This window comes from Chenopodium album, chromosome 5 (assembly GCF_948465745.1).
Source record: "Chenopodium album chromosome 5, dcCheAlbu1.1, whole genome shotgun sequence".
Classification (NCBI taxonomy): Eukaryota; Viridiplantae; Streptophyta; class Magnoliopsida; order Caryophyllales; family Amaranthaceae; genus Chenopodium; species Chenopodium album.
This window is the reverse complement of record NC_137838.1, coordinates 28495975-28519240: the sequence shown is the minus strand read 5'-3', so window position 1 is coordinate 28519240 and position 23266 is coordinate 28495975. Positions and strand designations below refer to the sequence as shown.

At 36.0% G+C, this 23266-nt stretch overlaps 1 long non-coding RNA gene across 1 annotated transcript; it reads left to right on the top strand.

The window, feature by feature from the left end:
* Nucleotides 1–13473: 13473 nt before the first annotated feature.
* LOC145630633 (uncharacterized) lies at nt 13474–15515 on the top strand. The gene is made up of 2 exons (XR_014112147.1): nt 13474–15251; nt 15355–15515. It is a non-coding gene; the product is annotated as an uncharacterized LOC145630633 (long non-coding RNA).
* Nucleotides 15516–23266: the final 7751 nt, after the last annotated feature.

The window sequence follows — 23266 nt, the reverse complement described above, 5'->3', positions numbered from 1 at the left end:
CCCTAGACGTGAAAGGTTTTAATTTCTGAGGGTTTGGTCCCAAATCTCTCTTTCCATTATTTAATTTAATTGTTGTTAACCGTAGCGCCAGACGCCAGCATTGGTGCCAGGCGCTACAGCTAAAAGCATCAGGGGCCAGAGCATTGGCGCCAGTATTTTAACCGTAGCGCCAGACGCCAGCATTGGCGCCGGGCGCTACAGCTAAAAGCTGGCGCCAGTCTCTGATTGCTGGCGCCAACCTCCCCCAATAGCGAGCCAGAAATATGCGTTCTAATTTCGACCGGTTTTTCGTATTATTTGCTCGATCCTACTTCCTGATTGAATTTTTTTCTCATTTTTCTGAAACTCATATGTGTTCTACATATGGACATAACCCTCTGGGAATTCATGCTCCATCTACCCGATTGAACGCTCCGTGCAACAAAGAGTACATCCGAGAATGTTGAATTCACCAAACCATGGAAGCGAGTTTTTTCTAAAGCTCGCGGTGTCCCATCCACTCGCGCCAACCCTTCACGGTAAGGCTTCCGCGCGGTGCATCCAGACAATTAACCATGGACCCTCTATTGACTAAACCATATCCCGAACTTTAGAAAACTAGAGCCATGGTTAGGTTGCAAACTCATTGCATCATATTGTGCCTACTTGACTAATTGTGCATTATTTGTTGTGCATATATTCTATGTCTCTCTTAACCATTTGTTTGACTTATGTTAAGACTAAATAAACTGATTAATGACTAAAGGACTTTGTTTAATTAATTAATTAATTAATTTGAGCTAATAAATAAACATAAAATCGAGTCATAGTTCCTTTAAGTCAACCCGGATTTTTATTCCCGTATACTGCACAAGCGTCAACTTGTTTTGATCATATCCGGAGTTCTAGGAAGAACTACGAGTCTTAAAACCTATGGATCTGTAGCCCCGAGTTTTATCTTTAATTTGGCGTTGGTTTCATCCAAATAAAAGTCACAGATAAAAAGTTATGGCTAAAATACCACAGTCTGTCCAGTTTAATGTATATACATGAAGTCTTAACTTAGTCTTTGCTTGAGTCTAGTCACATAGTCTAACCACATGGTCATGACACGAGTCTTAACATGTCACCTACACTCAATAGTCTTGGCACACACTTTGAGTATACATCACCATGGCCATGTCTTAGGTTCGTGCATGAGTCAGTCTTTTCCGTCGTTTAAGTTGGGGGTACATTTTATTCCTAATTCTTCATATCCCTCCATCTACATCACTTTTGTTCACATTCTATTCCGATCTTTCTTCACTTCTTCCATCCATTGCATGTTGAATAAAGTTTGAGTCAAGTAATTAACAATGAATATCCCCAAATTCCTTTTCCACAGTACTTGATTGAGGAGAGAAGGGCGATTAATCAAGGACAACCTCTTTATTCAAGTTTCACTTTTTGATAAACCAATTCGTCAAAAGAGGAAGGCTAAAAAGATAATGGCAACTCAAGAAGAATTCAATGATCTTAGGAACCAATTGGTTACCATGAGTGAAATACTGAAGCTCCTCACACTTAAGGTCAATGATCCCGTGACGCAACAACAGATGGATCTCATGCAAGAGAGTCTAAGCAAGCTATCTAGTGACTATAAATTTCAAGGCATGAGTTCACAAGGGGTCTCGCTAGAAAAGGAACTTCTTCCGCATAATTTTGACGCCACTGAAATCCCTAAATTCAAGGCAATAGATAACCCTTACTTCCATCTAAGAGCTTTTGAAACTATAATGAGCATTAAGGGTATCGATAAGAAGGTTTTCCCCTCTCTGTTCCCACTATCTCTCGAAACCGTTTGTCAACAATGGTTCTTTCTCTCGAGAAAGAAAAAACCTCTTCTTGGGAGTCGATAACAAACGCTTTCATAGATAGATATAAGTTCAACATCCAAGACGAAACAGACCACAGACAACTTGAGATGTTAAAACAAAAGGAAAACGAAGGGTTCACTTCTTTCTTCAATAAATGGAGGGAAACTTCCGCTAATATGGTCAAGGCTCCTACCGAAAAAGAATATGTGAGGATGTTTATCAAGAATCTCCAAGGGAAGTATTCAAAGCACTTAAAGTACCAAAACAATTTAGATACTTTCAAAGCTGTCTATAATATAGGCATTGACATTGAAGATGACCTTCTGAAAGATAATGGTGCGAGAGGAAAGAAGAACGACCATCCTTCTTCTTCCTCTCCCATTAATGAAGTACATGCCACGAACGCCTCTAAACAACGAATCTAAAGATAAAAAAGAGTGTTCACTCCACTTGGTATGAGTTATGAAACGACTTTCGAGAAGCTACATCACAAAGGACTAGTCATGCCCATAGGGCCCATCAAAGATCCCGTTCCAAAAGCCAGGCCACCTAAGTGGGACCCTAATAAGCACTGCAAATATCATCAAGGAAAGGGTCACGACACTGAAGAGTGTTGGAAACTCAAAGAAGCTATTCAAGATCTGATCGATAACAATGAAACTTCCGAGATTCTAGCCATCGAAGATGACCAAGCATCCTTTGATCCATCACTTCTTATCACACCTATAGGAGAGCCCATGATCGAGACAACTTATATGACCTCTCTCGATGAAGTGGCCATAATTGAGGAGGATGAAAGTCTTTTCTTAGATAATACCAAGGAAGACTCGTGAAGTCTAAAAGAGGACATTCGAAAACTACAAGATGTCATTGCCATGCTCTTGAATGTGGTAGAAGGATTAGCACATCGGGTGATGGCCATTGAACAAAATTCTCACCAATGGTTTAATGAAGAACTCAATGCTCCTAAGCCACAGGCAAAACGGACCATTGAAGAATACACACCAACAGGAACAACTTACAATGAAGCTTTTGACTGTCTACATGATAAAGGTCATATTCACTCCATTGGTCCCAGTCAAGACCCTCCATCTGAAAAATGTTTTCCCAATTGGGATCCAAATTCCTATTGTCGATACCATAAAGGTCGCGGTCACACTACTGAAAAGTGTCTCGCCCTCAAGGATCGTGTTCAAGACTTCATTGATTCAAATCTCCTTCATGTTCCTCCGCGCGACAAGAAGGCCAAGATTAGTAACAATGGTAACAGTGGCTGTAAAGGGAAGAAGAACGACTATCCTTCTTCTTCCGAAAACACCTATTCTAGGAATTGTGTTGGTAATTTCGACCTTAGTGAGATCCTAGCCATGGGTAATCGAAAGAAACCGACAAGGGAATTTACCCCTATTGGAATTAGCTACGATGATGCTTTCGATCGACTCCATGCCAAGGGAATCATTACTCCCATTGGACCTATTCAAGATCCCCCACTTAAGAAAAGATTGCCTAGTTGGAATCCAAACGAACACTGCAAGTACCACCAAGGTAGGGGTCATGCTACTGAGAGCTGTTGGAAGCTAAAGGAGGATATCAAACATTTTATTGATAATAACAAGCTTCTCATACCTCCAGTTTACAAGAAGAGCGAGTGATGATAAAGGAAACAACACAACACAAGAGGCGAGCTTCAACGACGAGATTTCGTGACCACTTTTTTTTTCTATTTCTTTTTTTATTTACCCTTTCCCCAATAAGTCTAGCATAGACACCTTTTTTATTTTCTTTAGATTTATTTTGTAGGATCATTATATATTTTCTTTTAATAAAAATGAGCATTTATTTCCTTACATATGATCATTTCATTGCATTAAAAAAAAAAAAAAAAAAACAATGTCGAATTAAACACAAGGTATACCAATGATTTAAGGCAACCCTTGTAGCCACATCATATCTCCTTTCACCTTTCAAATATGCAATCCTTTCTTCATAAACCACTTTGAGCCTCGTCTAACGATAGACCTTTCTTTTTTCAACCTACATCTATCTATCCTTGGGATGGGATAGTGTGCAAATTTTGCAATTCTAAAGAAAGCTTGAGCAAATTCAAAAGATTAAAATAGTAAAAATAGCAAAAAATAAATAAAAGTGTATAAAAGGGCAAGTGTTCCAATGTCTTTGATATGAAAATGTCCTCGATATGAACACGTCTCAGATTGCGTCTCTTATCGAGTGCTCGGTACTGTGCCTGAGAAACATGAATGCCAAGTTAGTGATAGACCGTATGATCGGGATTGCTCACACTTATAAAAATGAAATAAATGCTAAAGCAAAAGAAAGAGCTAAAAAAAAAAGAGTAGAAAACCTCAAGCATGAAAATACAAATATTCAAAAGCAAGGTTGCACGTCTTGGGGGCTTATCTAGGGTCTTGAGCCTTTATCCCTTTTTTTTCTATAACCTTTAGCCTAACCACGTTACAACTCTTAAAAGACCTTTTTGAGGTATACACACACTTGTGCGAGGTACGGCTAGAGCTACGTTCGACCTGATTCCTAACGGATACGTAGGAAACCTCACATCGAGGTGCGGCCGTAATAAACATGCATTCATATTCACATTCACACACTTACACCATGGTCATATCGAGGGATATCCTATGCTCATCCCTATTCATGTGGAGCTAGACTTGGGGGATTGATCCCTACATCTTTAGCTTACCTAGCCTAAGAGTCACCATTATTTGATTCTTCTAAAAGTAATATCTTTCCACACACTTAGCCCTTGCGGCCTAGCTTTAGTGTCACTTTCACACACTGCACAGATACATGACTGAATATACTTCCCTTAGGACCCCTTTGTCATGAAATCTTAACTCAACGCTGAAGCATGCCTTGTGATATCAACATCACTCGTCAATCAATCAATCATCATTGCATCACGAAGTATGAAGTGCTTAGCCTCCGTGCCTAAGTTACCCAAATACTTTCATCATGGAGTCAACAGTTGAGATAGCCTAGGATGGGTTAATCCTTGCACCTTGAGAGATAGTATCAAATAACATTTGACTAAGCTCATTCAACATGCATCTTCAAACTTCGATCCTTTTTTCGTGTCTTTCTTTTTCGGGAGAAAGTCGGTACCCTCCACAGAAATGACGGAAAATTTTTGCATTTTTGCTTTTTCTGCATTTTCAAGTCGCACAATCACATTACGATGTACACATTGAGTCATGTCATATCACTTTGATTTGAGTCTAACACATGTGTCATTTCACTTCGAGTCGAGTCAACCTCGAGTCAGTCAATCATATCGAGTCAAGTTTATACCTTGAGTCGTGTCAAGTCGATGAGTCAAGCAACATTAAACCTTAGATCAACCCTAAGATAATTTAAAGCCTTAGGTCAACCCTAAGATGGTTAAAAAGATTAGCAAAGTTCTATAGTCAAAAATAAATACAGGTGCAGTAGAATAGGGAAGACCCTATCACAGCATTCGGCGACAGAGTCAATTCTTAGCACCAGAGATATTTCAGCAGCGACAGAGCTCGAAGCCTCTCAGAAAGGGGATTTCGACCTCATACAGTAATTTTGGGTTCCTTGGTACGCCAGTTAGCCCCTATAAGCAATTTGACATGATTAAGTAGTCAGTTTGATTACAATCACAATAAGTGGTCGACCTGATGAAAGATCGTCTCACTTAGCTTAAAGCGCCTAATCACGGAAACACCGACGTACTGGTTTTAGCAGAAGCAAAGTTCAGGCAAGCTTTAGAGATCGACAAACGTTGGTCTTCGAAAATTTTTTCTTCAGAATATTATCGCAACAAACGCTCAAGTACCGAAGCTCTATTGTTCAGAGACGCGTGAACATTTCCATCAAAGTTCTATTGTTCAGAGACGCGTGGACATATCATCAAAGCTCTTTTGTTCAGGGACGCGTGAACATTTCCATCAAGCCCTTTTGCTCTAGAGACGCGTGGACATATCATTGAAAAGCTCTTTTGTTCAGAGACGCGTGGACATATCATCAAAGATCTCCTATTTACAAGCTCTTTTGCTTAGAGACGCGTGGGCATCCTATTATCAAGCTCTTCGTTCAGAGACGCGTGGACACATCATTTAGAAGATCATATAAAAAAGAAGCTCTTTGTTCAGAGGCTCGTGAACATATCAAAAAGAAGCTCTTTGTTTAGAGGCGCGTGAACATATCCAAAAAAGGAAGCTCTTTGTTCAAAGACGAGTGAACATCGAAACAGCAAGGTGACGTTCCCTAGATTGTGGAGAGTTGTCACAAACAACTGAGGATTGTTTCAAGAGAAACAATCTTCGATAGTATTCCCTTGGATGTGGAATATTATCAAAGCGGAGGAGGATCGTTTCAGGCGAAGCAATCTTCTATATTGGAAGCAGTTACAAGCGTAGCAGATTTCAAGCGGGATGTAATTCTCGAGCTTGCAGGAGGTCATCAAAACAACAGTGCGGCAGCAAATCGGTTACTTTCCGAGACGTGTGCTCGACGGTGCAAGATACGCGTTTCTTAACTCTTTTATCTGTTTAACTAATGCTAGTTTTGCAGGTATCGGCGTTACAAGAGTGATTTAGGATTGCAGAACGTTCTCAATCATTCTCCGTCCCTATAGATACTTTAACTTTTGTTTTCGAAACTCGCGTTTCTCCAAACTTAGTCAAAGTGGGGGCTTCTGTAGACACCCATTTGTGTCTCCCCAAAACCAAACCCGGTGATGAGTACCTTTCGCGTCGAATCATAATCAAATGAAGTGAAAGTGTGGAAAGTCTTGTGTTGCGGATAGTTTTAATTTATTTTCTCTTCTTTCTGTTTTTTGAAAACTTATTTTAAGAAAACAGCCAATTCAGTTTGGTTGGTCCATGATACAGGTCCAATAGTAGTGTAGTTGGATGGGGCATGCCAAGAGCTTTCCAACGATATATTATAAGCCCAATTTCGATGAATATTGAGGAAGTTATGGCCAATTTACTAAACGGGGCCCGGTTTGAGGCTTATATGCGGCCCAATGATCTAGAGGAGGGCCTAATATGATTTATCATTCCTAATGCAATTAGGAATGGTTTTAGGCTTCTAGATTCCTCTAGAAGGTTCTTTTCATTCCTAATTCAATTAGCATTGATAAATTGACTTTTGTTGACTTTTAAGAGTTTTAATTAAAATCAAAGAGCATTTTTGAGGAAAATATACGATTTTATCCTCCTGTATGGCAAAATTTATCAAATTTTGGAAAACGCGTCAAAAACAAGATTGGCGCCTAACGCCAGGCATTGGCGCCTGACGCCAATGGCCAATGGCTGGCGCCAACCTCGTTTTGCGTGCGCCAGACTCTGTTTTGTTTATTTTATCTTTTTGGCTGATTTTCTCAATAAATAACGTATTAAAAATCCGTTTTGATTCACCAATTCTCATCAACAACCAGCTTTTTCAATTAAATACACCTACAATCAGTTTTCATTCGCAATCATTAATTCTCTCATTCTCTCTTAATCATTCACCAATTCTCATCAAGTTTTCTTGATTATTTTATCTCTCTCTCTTTCTTTTTCTAAACCTAGCTTTTACATACAAAATTTCGCATTCACAAGATCTAGAAACACCTAGCCATATTCGAAGTTGCCTTCGCCCTAGACGTGAAAGGTTTAATTTATGAGGGTTTGGTCCCAAATCTCTCTTTCAATTATTTAATTTTATTGTTTTGATTATTATTTTCCTTGAAGTTACTAACGTGTGTATTTTGTTATTAGAAAGAGGTACGAGGCATTAAAGTAAGTACTTTAATGGTTTTTTCATTGATGTTATGATGTAGAGATCATGTTTAAATTGTTATTATGATATTCCTAGTATCATGTCTAGGGTAATTTTAATATTAAATATGATTGTTACGATGCTTCCTATTCTCTTCCTAATATTTGTGATTGTTAGTATCATGTTAGGGTTAAAGATTTGATTTTTATTGCTTAGTGACATGCTAGGGTTTGTTATTAATCTCGTTAGTATCATGCCTAGGATCTTGCTATTATTATTATTGCTATAATAATTATTATTATGATTAACATGATTATTATTATTATTAATATGATTGTTATTATAATGATTAATTTTATGATTTATAATTATAACTGTTATAATTGTTATGATGATTATTTTTATGATTGATGATTATAATTATTATGATGATTATTTATTATGTTGCTTGATATTTATTTTTATTGCTTGATCACACCTTTATTGCATGTTTAAAGGGAATTTTGGTATTTGTAATCACGCTTAATGAGATATTTAATAATCTTTTTTAGGGTTAATGTTATTATAATTCAAGTGATCGCCAATAATGGATTTATTTGTGCATTTAATTTTCAACCAACATAGATGAACAGGTTTAGGGTTAAACCTATTGATAGCATGTTAGTCAGAAAGCGCACATGAATACGATCAGAATAAAGTAGAGGCCTATTATTAGGGCAGGTTCAATCTCTTTTAGGTTGGATTTGTACCTTCATCCCCAAACCCTATTTGGTTCAAGACCTTATGGAGTTGACGATCTCTTGGATCGTTAAGGGGTGTAACCTTCACCTCGTGAACGGTTTACAAGTTCCTAAAAAACTTGATGGCGACTCTTTTGCTCTATCTTGTTTCCCTTTGAACGCCACCGTACTTTAGTGTATGATCACAGTGGGGTTCAAGCACTACAACATAAACGAGCAAAAGCAATGGTCAAATGCAACGGTTAAAGCTAATACAACGGTCTGATGCAACGGTGATAGCTAATGCAATGGTTCACTGCAACGGATAAAACTAATGCAACATTTTTGTAAGCTATTGCAACGTTCCTAACATAACCGTTGCATCAACCTATCAAATGCAACAGAATTTTAGGCTACTGCAACGGTCCAAAAATGACCGTTGCATTAGGTGCTAAAATGTGAAAATTAAAAACGCGCCTTGTTTCCCGCTCCCATTATTTTATCGAAAATTTGAAATCGTTATTCGGCGGGACATCATTATTTTTTGAAATAAATTCTTACCATATACATACTCTTAATGTTTATCCTCTACTCTCTTTCTCTCTCCACATCTATCTTGTCTTTCTCTCTCTCTTCAAGTTCCAAACTTCCAACATCAAGCTTAAAATACTTTCAATTATCATATCTTTTTTGTAAGCTTTTGTTTTTGAAATTTATTTCTTTAATTTTTTCATATTTGAAGTAATAATATGTTTAGTACAATTTTACTTAATTTTTGTTTATAATTATTGACATGCCAATTTTTTATTTTTTATTTTTTATTTTTTATTTTATTTTTTTTTTTTTTTTTTACAATTAGCTATTACTAATCAATGAATATTTAGCTAATGCCTTGTTGTATTTAATTATTTTATAGTTAATTTATGTTGGTCATGATATGTAGTTCTTTTCAAGTCCATACTATTTCATTCAATTCTTCTACTTCTATTAATTATGTTTTTAGATTATTTTTCTCTTGGGGATTTTGTTTCATTTGCTCATCTAGTTTTTAGATTATTATTTATGGGTGTTTCTAAATTTAAGTGTTATTTTTGGGTTTGTAGTTTTATTTAATTTTTTGACATTTAAATTAATTATATAGGCTTGGTTGGTATCAACATATCATTGTACTATGACAAATATGTATTATTACCTTCTCTAACAAATTTATCTAATAAGAAACTCAACTAACTTTTATTTTAATGTAGAGTGATGTGATTAAATGATTTTATTCTCTAATGTAATTAGTTGTTTGTTTTATGTATATAGGTACATGGTGATATGATGATGAACAACATGGTGTATATCAAGGAGGAAGAATGGTGATGGGATTATTGTGACAATATTGTTGGACAATTAGATACATATAAAATTAGGTTTTATAATCTCCTTAATCCTTATATAGGTTTATATATTAGTAAATATTTTGTGAACTATTTAGATAAATATTTTGGGTATGGAATTGTTTGCAAAGTCAAATATCAATGTAAAATTACTTAATGTATATATACATATTTCTAGAGGAAAAATAAAATGGTTGTTATATAATTTTGTTTACATTATTTGTTCTTTGTAGTTTTATTAATTATTTTATTTACTACGTGCATTATATAATAATAATAATAATAATAATAATAATAATAATAATAATAATAATAATAATAATAATAATAATAATAATAATAATAATAATAATAATGCAGCGATTCTATAGAAAGTAATGAGTGTTGCACTAGAACTAAAAGACCATTGCATTAGGTCTACTACAACGGTTCGTAGAAATTCTAAAGAACCGTTGCATTAGGTTTTATTAACCGTTGCTTTAGGCCCTGATGCAACGGTCCATGGTTGATGGCATAGGACCGTTGCATCAGGTAAAATGAACCGTTGCATTAAACCTAATGCAATGGCCGCAAATGCTACGGCCCTTTAACCGTTGCAATAGGTCTATAACAACGGGTTTTTGCCCTATTGTAATGGTTTTTAGGGGTTGCATTTGCTCGTTTATGTAGTAGTGAAGCTAGGGGATTAACGCTTGAAATATTCCCTACAGTTTTTTGGCGACTCCACTGGGGAGGATTTCTATTTTAATTCCTGAATTTGTTTCGGCAATGATTTAGAATGAGAGGATGAGACTCAAAACGTTCTATGTATTTCATGTGCGTAATTTTGATTAACATTATTATCATACGCATAAAAAAGATCTCATTGGAAAGACCATCCGTAATGAGTTAAAACATAGGATTTTACACGTAGGAAATTTGAGAAATATCTTTCACAACTAGGACCGAAATAACACTGCGCGAAACTGGAAAATTTTATCGAGCACAGAAAGCTGTTGAGGCCTGAAGGAATTAGCGTCAGCGAACAGAAGCTAGCGCCAGACATTTAACTGTAGCGCTAGACGACATCCCTGTCGTCAGGCGCTACAGCTACATCCTAGCGCCAACCTCTGTTTGCTGGCGCTAAATTCCTCCAATACCGAGCCAGAAATATGCCTTCTAGTTTCGACCAGTTTTTCGTATTGTTTGCTCGATCCTACTTCCAGATTGAGTTTTTCTCACTTTTCTGAAATCCATATGTGTTCTACATATGGACATAACCCTCTGGGAATTCATGCTCCATCTACCTGATTGAACGCTCTGAGCAACAAAGGGTACATCCGAGAATGTTTAATTCACCAAACCATGGAAGCGAGATTTTCTAAAACTCGCGGTGTCCCATCCACTCGCACCAACCCTTAACGGTTAGGCTTTCGCGTGGTGCATCCGGACAATTAACCATGGACCCTCTATTGACTAAACCATATCCCGAACTTTAGAGAACTAGAGCCATGGTTAGGTTGCAAACTCATTGCATCATATTGTGCTTACTTGACTAATTGTGCATTCATTGTTGTGCATATATTTTATGTTCCTCTTAACCGTTTGTTTGACTTGTGCTGAGATTAAATAAATTAATGACTTACTGAAATTTGCCTAATTAATTAATTAATTTGAGTCAATAAAGTCTAATTTTTTAATCAGAATTGACCTAGTACGACTTTAGGCATACCCTGTTGATTAATAACACCGAAAACAGTTCCAGATTGAAGTTCCAGTATTGGCTCCAAAGTCTGAAATGTAGCGCCACTCTGTGGAATGTGGCGCCTGGCGACATCTCTGTCGTCTGGCGCTACAGGGAGGCGCCAGTCTTGTCGTTTTGGCGACAGTTCGGTTTATTGCCCGAGTCATCACCTAGTGTCTAATTAACCAGTTTGCTAATTATTTCAGTTAATTTTCGCTGTCAAATAACACTTTGTTAAGTCATTAATTGAGTCTAGTCACATATTCTAGCCACATGGTCATGACACCACTAGTATAAAAAGTGCTATTTGTAACGCCCTATTTGTAATGGCGTATGTTATGCTAGTTACGAAAGCATTAATAGTAACCGACTAAAATAATGTCAGTTACTAATTTTATGATATTTGTAATTGGCGTAGTAAATGTGAGTTACTAATATGTGGTTTATCATTATTTGAAGTTTTATTAGTAACGAACTATATAAATGCCAGTTACAAATATTAAGTCAAAAAAACTTTGACCAAAAATTTTGTAACTAGCTTACAAACGTCAGTTACAAATATGAAGTCAAAAAAACTTTGACCAAAAAGTTTGTAACTAGCTTACAAACGTCAGTTACAAATATAAAGTCAGTAAAAGTTTGACAAAAGATTTATAACTAACTTACAAATGCCAGTTACAAATATTATTATTATTATTATTTTGAAGAAAGTTACAAATATTATTTAGGGTTTGTTTGGCATCAGTTTTGGTTTTCAGTTTTCTGTTTTTTTGAAAACCAAAAACCAAAAACAGGAAACAAGAACAAGGTGTTTCCACTTTTGTGTAGTCAGTTTTCAAAATTATCATAATTTTAATAAGTTATTATAAATTTTGATTCATTATGGGACACATATTATATACTTTTAGAAAATAAAAAACAGAAAACTACATCAATGTCAAACGAACCCTTAGTAACTTGTTTTTAAACGCAAGTTATTAGTTCTTTAAAAAAAAATAAAAATTATTTTTATTTAATTTTAATCTAACACTAAAACATAGACTTTTCCTTAAAAACAAATACATACTTAAATTTTTTATTTTCACTTGTTCTTTGGCGCGACACAGAGGTTCTTGTATCCTCCACAGCTTCTTCCTCCTTTGCTCCAACGAACTGCTCGAATCATAATTGCTTTGGTTTTTTTGAATTTTGGTTCAGCAAAATTCGTTCTATATCGTTGTTCAAAGGTATTTAAATTTTCAAATTAGGGTTATTCTAATTTTCCCAATCTTAATTCTAAAATTACACCCTAATATTGGAATTGAATTTTGTTTTTCATTAAAGTCGAATACCCTAAGATTATGTATGAATTTGATATACTCTAGAATTGTATTTGCTGCTGGTCTGCTATTTCTTAATTTGATCTGATTTCAGTTTCAAGGAAGGATTTATGTCTTCTGGTGTGATTTTATTTTGATTGAGGTTTAATAGATAAAGGTTCTAATTGGGGTACACTAGCCGAGTATGTTAGGATGCTGTTTTTCTCTTTGAAGCGTTTGTATATTTGTGTGTGCAAGTATTTTATGGCAAGTTAATTTTCAACATAGTGCTATAGATGTTTCCGGGAAGTCACCTAGGAACTTAGAGGTTCATGTGCTCTTAGAATCGCTTATTTTGTTATAGCTTACATATTTCTTTCTTGTAATGCTGGTGCTGTCTATTTACAGGACCACATCAATTAATTCATTATTTTACTTGCTTGTTTGTATATGATAGACTGAACATTAATTTCACTCCTTACCTTTCTTGGTTTTTTGATATATGGAAAATGGTTGCTATATTTTAATGTACGCGAGGAGCTGGAAGATCGGTCATTGATGTCTGAGTTATCTTATTCTGAATTTCTTGCTGATCTTTTGTCAGCTCAGGGAATTTTATCGAATCTTCAATCAAGATTCGATAAAATTCCCTGAGCTGACAAAAGATCAGGGAATTTTATCGAATCTTGATTGAAGATTCGATAAAATTATAGAATCGAATTTTATCGAATCTTGATGTATAAAAATTATAGATTGAGTATTCATAAAGTTGTTGTGTATTACGGAATTGAATGAAGCTATTATACTAAACAAACAAATGACTGATTCTAACTATTATCAGTATAAGTGTTATAGCTAGTTGCTGACATGCTAAAGCTGTTGCTGACACTAATACCTTGCTATTGTTGAATTTGTTACACCTGCTGCTACCTATAAGTAGTAAGACTTGTAAAAAACTAACAACCATCATTAGATCACTATCCTTGGCAACATGTGCCTATAGTTCGTATCCGAATACCGGTTAGCACGGCTTATTTAGCATCCCTTGCTGCTGCCCCCCTTCTGCTGCTCCCGTGGTGTTACTCCCTACTTTCAATCTGCTGCTCCATTAGTCCATTACTGCTGCCCCCCTCTTTCTGCTGCCTCCCCTGCATTCTGCAACTCAAACAATGCAATGTAAGGTACTTAATATATTATTATTACGTGTGTATATATAGTTATAATATTGTCTATTTTATATATAGTATATATAATTAGATAAAGCAACAAACATTGCCATAAAATACTAGTTCATAGCGTTTAAATTTTGATATTTTATTGTGTTCATAACCCCTTAAAGTTACTGACCAGTCGCACTTGTTCTCGGAGGATCAGTTTATTCGATTAACTTCAGAAGGCTCGTTCTCCTTCGTGAAGAGGTCTTTTTAGGTGATTTTTTTTTGGAATTTGAGTGAAATTTTGTCTACTTTCTACCTGCAAAACTTCATAATTTTTCGAGTTCTTTTGCTATTAAACTGGACTGTTTTCCACAACTGTGTAAGTTTTAGTCAGAGTTAATAGTTATTGCTGTTTGTGTGCGATTTTGTTCCAAGTTGTGCTGCAGTTTTTGCTTTGTTTTGTGCGCATACTGTGTGTATAGATCATGGCAGACGAGGCTATATTCAATTCGTGAATAGACTACACATTATATTCAATCATTCATGTTTTCTTAATTGTAACCAGTATTTTAATCGATTAAGCAAATAAATTTGCACCCACCTCTGTGATTGTGTCATCAGAATCCTAATTGAAATAAATTATATACATGGACTGTCATAGGCGATAATTTGAATTCTCCGTAGCAAATTTAGAATGTGTTACTATCTCTGTTTTATAATGCTTGTAGAATTAGCTTAATTTTATTTCCTTTAATTTATCAAATCAATGAAGCATTTTTATGATTTTTTTCTTTAATTTAACTGCTTATATTTTGTTTTTGTCCTCATCTGAATTCTGAGTTCAAATTGATTTGAATGAAAACTCTCAGTTGAAGGTAAAGATTGATAAAATTAACAGTAACCGTGAAGAATTTTCTAAGGTATGCAGATTATCAATTCTTATATGGTGCCAATGCTGCAACTTATGAATTTTATTTAAAAAGGACATAATCTTTCTTTAGGAACTTGCTCCTGTCAAGGTCACTTAATATCATAGAGATCAAGATGTTTCATGCAAAGGCTGCAACTATTCTATATCTACTGAACATGCTTTTTTTTTTTTTTTTACAAGATCTACTGAACTGCTAAACATGTTGATGAAAAATAATTGTATATAGGGAGCATACTGATCTCCACTCATATGTTGTTTCATCTGTCTACATACTTATCTAAACATGGTTTAAATTCTATATAGCTAAGAGTTGATGGCGTACTTATGAGACTTCGGGACACTCTTCGGCATTGTGTTTTTTGGAGAAAACTCATAACATGTTAACCTTTGAGAAATCTGCGTGCCGGAGAGAGTGTTCATTCTGTGCCTTGGCTGTAGTAAGTATTTGTGTTACCCCTTAGCTGTCTATTTACTGCTTTAAATGAATTTATGCAACTATTTTGCTCTCATACTAATTTGCTCTATTAATTAATCTTGCAGAAAGGGTATCCATTAATGTTGCATTGCTTCATATAATGATCCAAGAATATGGTCTAAAAAGGCTTTAGATGTATGCAATATAATACATTAGCTTAAACATTTTTATTTGATAATTGGACACGTTTTGTTCGAGGATCATATTTGGTGTTTTATTTTGTTGATGTATGTTTGTACGATTCAATTCAATCTTTATTTTGTTGAATTGTAGCAGGTTATAACCCATTTGCTGATGGGTCGTTTGGTAGGACATATTACCAATCTTGTATCGAATCAAATAATTATTTTAAAAAAAATTATTTATTTATTAGTAACTAGCGTAATCTAATGCTAGTTACTAATAATATATTTTTTTTAAAAAAAAAATTCTATTTGTAACTGGCGTTAGGCTATGCCAGTTACAAATAATACCCTAATTGTAACCAGCGTAACTTAATGCCAGTTATGAATAGTATGATTTCTAACTTGAAAAATAGACTATTTGTAACTGGCGTTAGGATAAGTCGGTTATGAATAGTATATTATTAGTAACCAACATTAGCCGGTTACAAATAATTTTCACTAGTTGTAAGGTGGCAATCGCAACCAACAATGCCAGTTAGAAAAAGTCAATTTCGCCAGTTACAAATAACATTTTTTCTACTAGTGCACGAGTCTTAACATGTCACCTACACTTACTAGTCTTAGCACGCACTTTGAGTACATATCACCGTGACCATGTCTTAGGATCATGCATGAGTCGGTTTTTTTCCGTCATTTGAGTTGGGGGTACATTCTATTCCTAATATTCCATATCCCTCCATCTACATCATTTTTCTTCACATCCTATTCCAATCTTTCTTCACTTCCTCCATCCATTGCATGTTGAATAAAGTTTGAGTCAAATAATTAATAATGAATATCCCCAAATTCCTTTTCCATAGTACTTGGTCGAGGAGAAAAGGGCGATTAATCAAGGACAACCTCTTTATTCAAGTTTCACTTTTTGATAAACCAATTCGTCAAACGAGGAAGGCTAAAAAGATAATGGCAAGTTAAGAAGAGGTTAATGAACTTAGGAATCAATTGAATGACGTGACTGAGGTGTTAAAGGCATTAACCCTCAAAATTGATGACCCTGTGAAGCAACAACAAATGAACCTTATGCAAGAAAGCTTGAGCAAGCTATCTAGTGACTATAAATTTCAGGGTATTAGTTCACAAGGGGTCTCGCTTGACAAGGAACTTCTTCCGCATAAATTAAACGCCACTGACATCCCTAAATTCAAGGCAATAGATAATCCTTACTTTCATCTAAGAGCTTTTGAAACTATAATAAGCATTAAGGGTATCGATAAGAAGGTTTTCCTCTCTCTGTTCCCTCTATCTCTTGAGACCGTTTGCCAACAATGGTTCTTTTCCCCGGGCAAAGAGAAAACCTCCACTTGGGAGTCCATAGCAAACGCTTTCATTGATAGATATAAGTGCAACATCCAAGACGAAACAGACCATAGACAACTCGAGATGTTAAAACAAAAAGAAAACGAAGGGTTCACTTCTTTCTTCAATAAATGGAGGAAAACTTCCACTAATATGGTCAAGGCTTCTACCGAAAAAGAATCTGTGAGGATGTTCATCAAGAATCTCCAAGGGAAGTATTCAAAGCACTTAAAATACCAACACAACTTGAATACTTTCAAGGTTGTCTATAATATAGGCATTGACATTGAAAATGACCTTCTAAAAGATAGTAGTGCAAGAGGAAAGAAGAACGACCATCCTTCTTCTTCCTCTACCATTAACGAGGTGCATGCCACGAACGCCTCTAAGTCACGAATCTAAAGGTCGAAAAGGGTGTTCACTCCACTTGGTATGAGTTATGAAACAGCTTTCGAGAAGCTACATCACAAAGGACTAGTCAAGCCCATAGGGCCTATCAAAGATCCAGTTTCAGAAGCCAGGCCACCTAAGTGGGATCCTAATAAGCACTGCAAATATCACCAAGGAAAGGGTCACGACACTAAGGAGTTTTGGAAACTCAAAGAAGCTATCCAAGAGCTGATCGATAACAATGAAACTTCTGAAATTCTAGCCATCGAAGATGATCAAACATCTTTCGATCCATCACTTCTTATCACACCTGTGGGAGAGCCCATGATCGAGAAAGCTTATATAACCTCTCTCGATGAAGTGGCCATGATTATGGAGGATAAAAGTCTTTTCTTAGATAATACCAGGGAAGACTTGTCAAGTCTAAAAGAGGACGTTCGAAAATTGCAAGATGTCGTTGCCATGCTCTTGAATGTGGTAGAAGGATTAGCAAATCGGGTGATGGTCATCGAACAAAATTCTCGCCAAGGGTATAATGAAGAACTCAATGCTCCTAAGCCACGGGCAAAACGGACCATTGAAGAATACACACCAATAGGAATAACTTACAATGAAGATTTTGACTATCTTCACGATCAACGACATATTCACTCTATTGGTCCCAGTCAAGACCTTCCACATGAAAAACGTTTTCCCAATTGGGATATAAATTCCTATTGTCGATACCATAAATGTCGCGGTCACACTGCTGAAAAGTGTCTCGCCCTCAAGGATTGTGTTCAAGACTTCATTTATTCAAATCTCCTTCATGTTCCTTCGCGCGAAAAGAAGACCAAGATTAGTAACGATAGTAATAGTGGCTATAAAGGGAAGATGAACGACTATCCTTCTTCTTCCAAAAACACCTACTCTGGCAACAGTGTTGGTACTTTCGACCTTAGTGAGATCATAGCCATGGATAATCGAGGACTTAGAAAGCAGCCGAAAAGGGATTTTACCCCTATTGGAATTAGCTACGATGATGCTTTCGATCGACTCCATGCCAAGGGAATCATTACTCCTATTGGACCTCTTCAAGATCCTCCACTTGAGAAGAGATTGCCTATTTGAAATCCAAATGTGCGCTGCAAGTACCATGAAGGTAGGGGTCATGCTACTGAGAGCAGTTGGAAGCTAAAGGAGGCTATACAATATTTGATTGATAATAACAAGCTTCCCATACCTCCAGTTAACAAGAAGAGCAAGTGATGATAAAGCAAACAACACAAGACAAGAGGCGAGTTTCAACGACGAGATTTCATGACATATTTTTTCTTTTTCTTTATTTACCCTTTCCCGAATAAGTCTAGCATAGGCACCTTTTCTTTTCCCTTAGATTAATTTTGTAGATTAATATTATTTTTCCCTTTTAATAAAATGAGCATTTATTTCCTTACATATGATCATTTCATTATATTGCATTGCAAAAAAAAAAAAAAAAAAAAAAAAAAAAAAAAAAAAAAAGAGAAAAAAAAATCCATGTCGAATTAAGCACAAGGTATACCAATGATTTGAGGCACTCCTTGTAGCCACATCAGATCACCTTTCACCCTTCAAATATACAATCCTTTCTTCATAAACCACTTTGAGCCTTGTCTAACGACATACCTTTCATTTTTCAACCCATATCTACCTAATCTTGGGATGGGATGGTGTGTAACTTATGCAATTTTCAATATCATAAAAAGCTTGAATGACTTCAAAAGATTAAAATAGCAAAAAAAATAAGCAAAAATAATAATAAAAGTGTACAAAAGGGCAAGTGTTCCTATGTCTTTGACATGAACATGTCTTTGATACGAATACGTCTCATATTGAGTCTCTTATCGAGTGCTCGGTACCTTGTCTGAGAAACATGAATGCCAAGTGAGAGATAGACCGCATGATCGAGATTGCTTATACTTATAAAAATAAGATACATGTTATAGCAAAAAAAATTCTAAAAAAGAGTAGAAACTCAAGCATAAAAATATAAAGATTCAAAAGCGTGGTTGCACACCTTGGGGGATTATCTAGGGTCTTGAGCCTTTATCCCCTTCTTCTATAAACTTTAGCCTAACCACGTTACAACCCTTAATAAGACCTTTTTGAGGTATACACACATTTGTGCGAGGTTCGGCTAGAGCTACGCTCGGCCTGATTCCTAACGGATACGTAGGCAACCTCACATCGAGGTGCGGCCGTAATAAACATGCATTCATGATCATATCAAGGGATTCCCTATGTTCATCCCTATTCACTTAGAGCTAGACTTGGGGGCTTGATCCCTACATCATTAGCTTACCTAACCTAAGAGTCACCGTCATTTGACTCTTCGTGAAATAATATTTTCCCACACACTTAGCTCTTGCGGCCTAACTTTAGTGTCACTATCACACACATCACAGATACATGACCAAATGTACTTTCCCTTAGGAACCCTTTGTCATGAAATCTTAACACAACACTGAAGCATGTCATGTCAAAATGCCCAACATCACACATAATCATCATTGCATCGAAGTATGAAGTGCTTAGCTTCCGTGCCTAAGTTACCTAAATACTTTCATTATCAAGTCAACTAGGATAGTCTAAGATGTTACAATCCTTGTACTGTGAGAAACAACATTTGACAAAGATCATTCAACATGCACCTTCAAAAACTTCAATTCTTTTTTTTCACATCTTTCTTTTTCGGGAGAAAGTCGGTACCCTCCACAAAAATGACGGAAAATTTTTGCTTTTCTGAATTTTCGAGTCGCACAATCATAATACAATGCACACACGGGTCATGAGTCACACGTGTCATTTCACTTCGAGTCGAGTCAACCTCGAGTCAGTCACAGAGAGTCAAGTTTATACCTTGAGGCGTGTCAAGTCAACGAGTCAAGCGACGTTAACCTTAGGTCAACCCTTAGATAATTAAAGAGATTAGTAAAGTTCTATAGTCAAAAATAAATACAGGTGCAGCAGAATAGGGAAGACCCTACTCCACCGCCAGACGACAACCTCTAGCGTCTGGAAATAGATTTCAGCGCTTGGCGCTAGATCTCAGTGTCTAGCGACGGAGTCAATTCTTGGCGTCAGAGATGTTTCAGTAGCGACAGAGCTTGAAGCTTCTCAGAATGGTTATTTTGACCTCATACAACAATTTCGGGTTCCTTGGTACGCCGATTAGCCCCTATAAGCAATTTTACATAATTAAGTAGTCGGTTTGATTACAGTCTAAGTGATCGACCTGACAAAAGATCGTCTCACTTAGCTTAAAGCGCCTAAGCATTGGCTTATCACGGAGACACCGACATACTGGTTTTAGCGGAAGCAAAGTTCAAGCGAGCTTTAGAGATCGGCAAGCGTTGGTCTTCGGAAATTTTTCTTCAGAATATTATCGCAACAAACGTTCAAGTATCGAAGCTCTTTTGTCCAGAGACGCGTTAAGCATATCCTTTCAAGCTCTTTTGTTCAGAGATGCGTGAACATTTCCATCAAGCTCTTTTTCTCTAGAGACGCGTGGGCATATCATCAAAGCTCTATTGTTCAGAGACGTGTGGACATTTCATTCAAGCTCTATTTCTCAGAGACGCGTGGGCATCCTATTTTCAAGCTCCTTTGTTCAGAGACGCGTGGACATTTCATTCAATCTCTATTGCTCAGAGACGCATGGGCATCCTATTCTCAATGCTCTATTGTTCAGAGACGCGTGGACACATCATTCAGAAGTTCATATTAAAAAAGAATATTAAAAAGAACCTCTTTGTTCAGAGGCACGTGAACATATCCAAGAAGCTCTGTTGTTCAGAGACGAGTGAACATCAAAACAGCAAGGTGGCGTTCCCTAGATTATGGAGAGTTGTCACAAACAACTGAAGGTGATTTCGAGTGAAGTTGTCTTCGATCATGTTCCCTTAGACGTGGAAGATGGTCAGAAAGTGATAGCCATTCCAGTTTGGTTGGTCCACGATATATTTTAAGCCGAATTCCAATGAAAATTGAGGAAGTTATGGCCAATTTACTGAGTTGGGCCCGGTTTGAGCCTTATATGCGGCCCAATGATCTATGGGAGGGCCTAATATAGATTTATCATTCCTAATGCAATTAGGAATGGTTTTAGTCTTCTAGATTCTTCTAGAAGGTTCTTTTCATTCCTAATTCAATTAGCATTGATAAATTGACTTTCGTTGACTTTTTAGAGTTTTAATTAAAATCAAAGAGCATTTTTGAGGAAAAATACGATTTTATCCTCCTGTACGGCAATATTTATCTGATTTTAAGAAAACGCGTGAATTTCTGAATCAGCGCTAAACGCCAGCTATAGCGCCTGGCGCTAGCATTGGTGCTTGGCGCTAATGTTGGCGTCTGGCGCCAATAGCCAGCGTTAGCGCTAATTCAATTTTATGTGCGCCAGAACTCTGTTTTGATATTTTATCTTTTTGGCTGATTTTCTTTATAAATAACGTCGTAAAAACTCTGTTTTCGTTCACCAATTCTCATCAACATTCACCTATAATCATCTACAACCAATTTTCATTCATCTACAATTCACCAACTCTCATTAAGATTTTCTTGATTATTCTCTTTCTCTTTTCTAAAACTAGCTTCTCTCAAATACAAAATTCCGCATTCATTAGATCTAAATACACCTAGCCATATTCGAAGTTGCCTTCGCCCTAGACGTGAAAGGTTTTAATTTCTGAGGGTTTGGTCCCAAAAATCTCTTTCCATAATTTAATTTAATTGTTGTTTATTATTTTCCTTGAAGTTACTAACGCGTGTATTTTGTTATTAGAAAGAGGTACAAGTTATCAAAGTAAGTACTTTAATGGTTTTATTGATTTTATGATGTAGAAATCATGTTTAGGTTGTTATTATGATATTCCTAGTATCATGTCTAGGGTAACTTTAATACTAAATATGATTGTTACAATGCCTTTTATGTTCTTCCTAATATTTATGATTGTTAGTATCATGTTAGGGCTAAAGCTTTGATTTTTATTGTTTAGTGACATGCTAGGGTTTGTTATTAATCTTGTTAGTATCATGCCTAGGATCTTGCTATTATTATTATGATTTAACATGAATATGTTTATTTCTATGATAGTTTTTATAATTGTTATGATAGTTGTTATTATTGTGATTTATGATTATTTTTATTATTTATGATTATAGTAATTTTATGATTATTATTATTATTATTATTATTATTATTATTATGCTTTATTGATTATTATTATGTTGCTTGATTTTTGTTGTTATTGCTTGATCACACCTTTTATGCATGTTTAAAGGGAATTTGTACTTGTAATCACGCTTAATGAGATATTTAATAATCTTGTTAAGGGTTAATGTGATTATAATTCAAGTGATTGCCAACAATAGATTTATTTGTGCATTTAATATTCAACCAACATAGATGAACAGGTTTAGGTTTAAACCTATTGATTGCATGTTAGTCAGAAAGCGCACATGAATACGATCAAAATAAAGTAGAGGCCTATTATTAGGGCAGGTTCAATCTCTTTTAGGTTGGATTTGTACCTTCATCCCCGAACCCTATTTGGTTCAAGACCTTATGGAGTTGACGATCTCTTGGATCGTTAAGGGGTGTAACCTTCACCTCGTGAACGGTTTACAAGTTCCTAAAAAACTTGTTGACGACTCTTTTGCTCTATCTTCTTTCCCTTTGGACGCCACCGTACTTTAGTGTATGATCACTGTGGGGTTCAAGCTATGGGATTAACGCTTGAAATATTCCCTACAACTGCTGATTTGTTAAAGGAATACGACATGCTCAATATAAAGCCTTTAAAACTTCCAATGGATACTCACTTGAAGTTGTATGCTAAAAAGGGTGATATTTTGCCAAATCCTGCACCATTTCAGCAATTGGTTGGGAAACAGATCTATCTTACAATAACTCGACCTGATATCTCCTCCACAGTTCAGCTTCTGAGTCTATTCATGCACAATCCCACCATTGTGTATATGCAAGCTGCAAAGAGGCTGCTTCGTTATCTGGCTGGAACAACTTCACAAGGGATTCTACTTGCTTCAACTTCTTCTACAACCCTCACTGCTTACTGTGACAGTG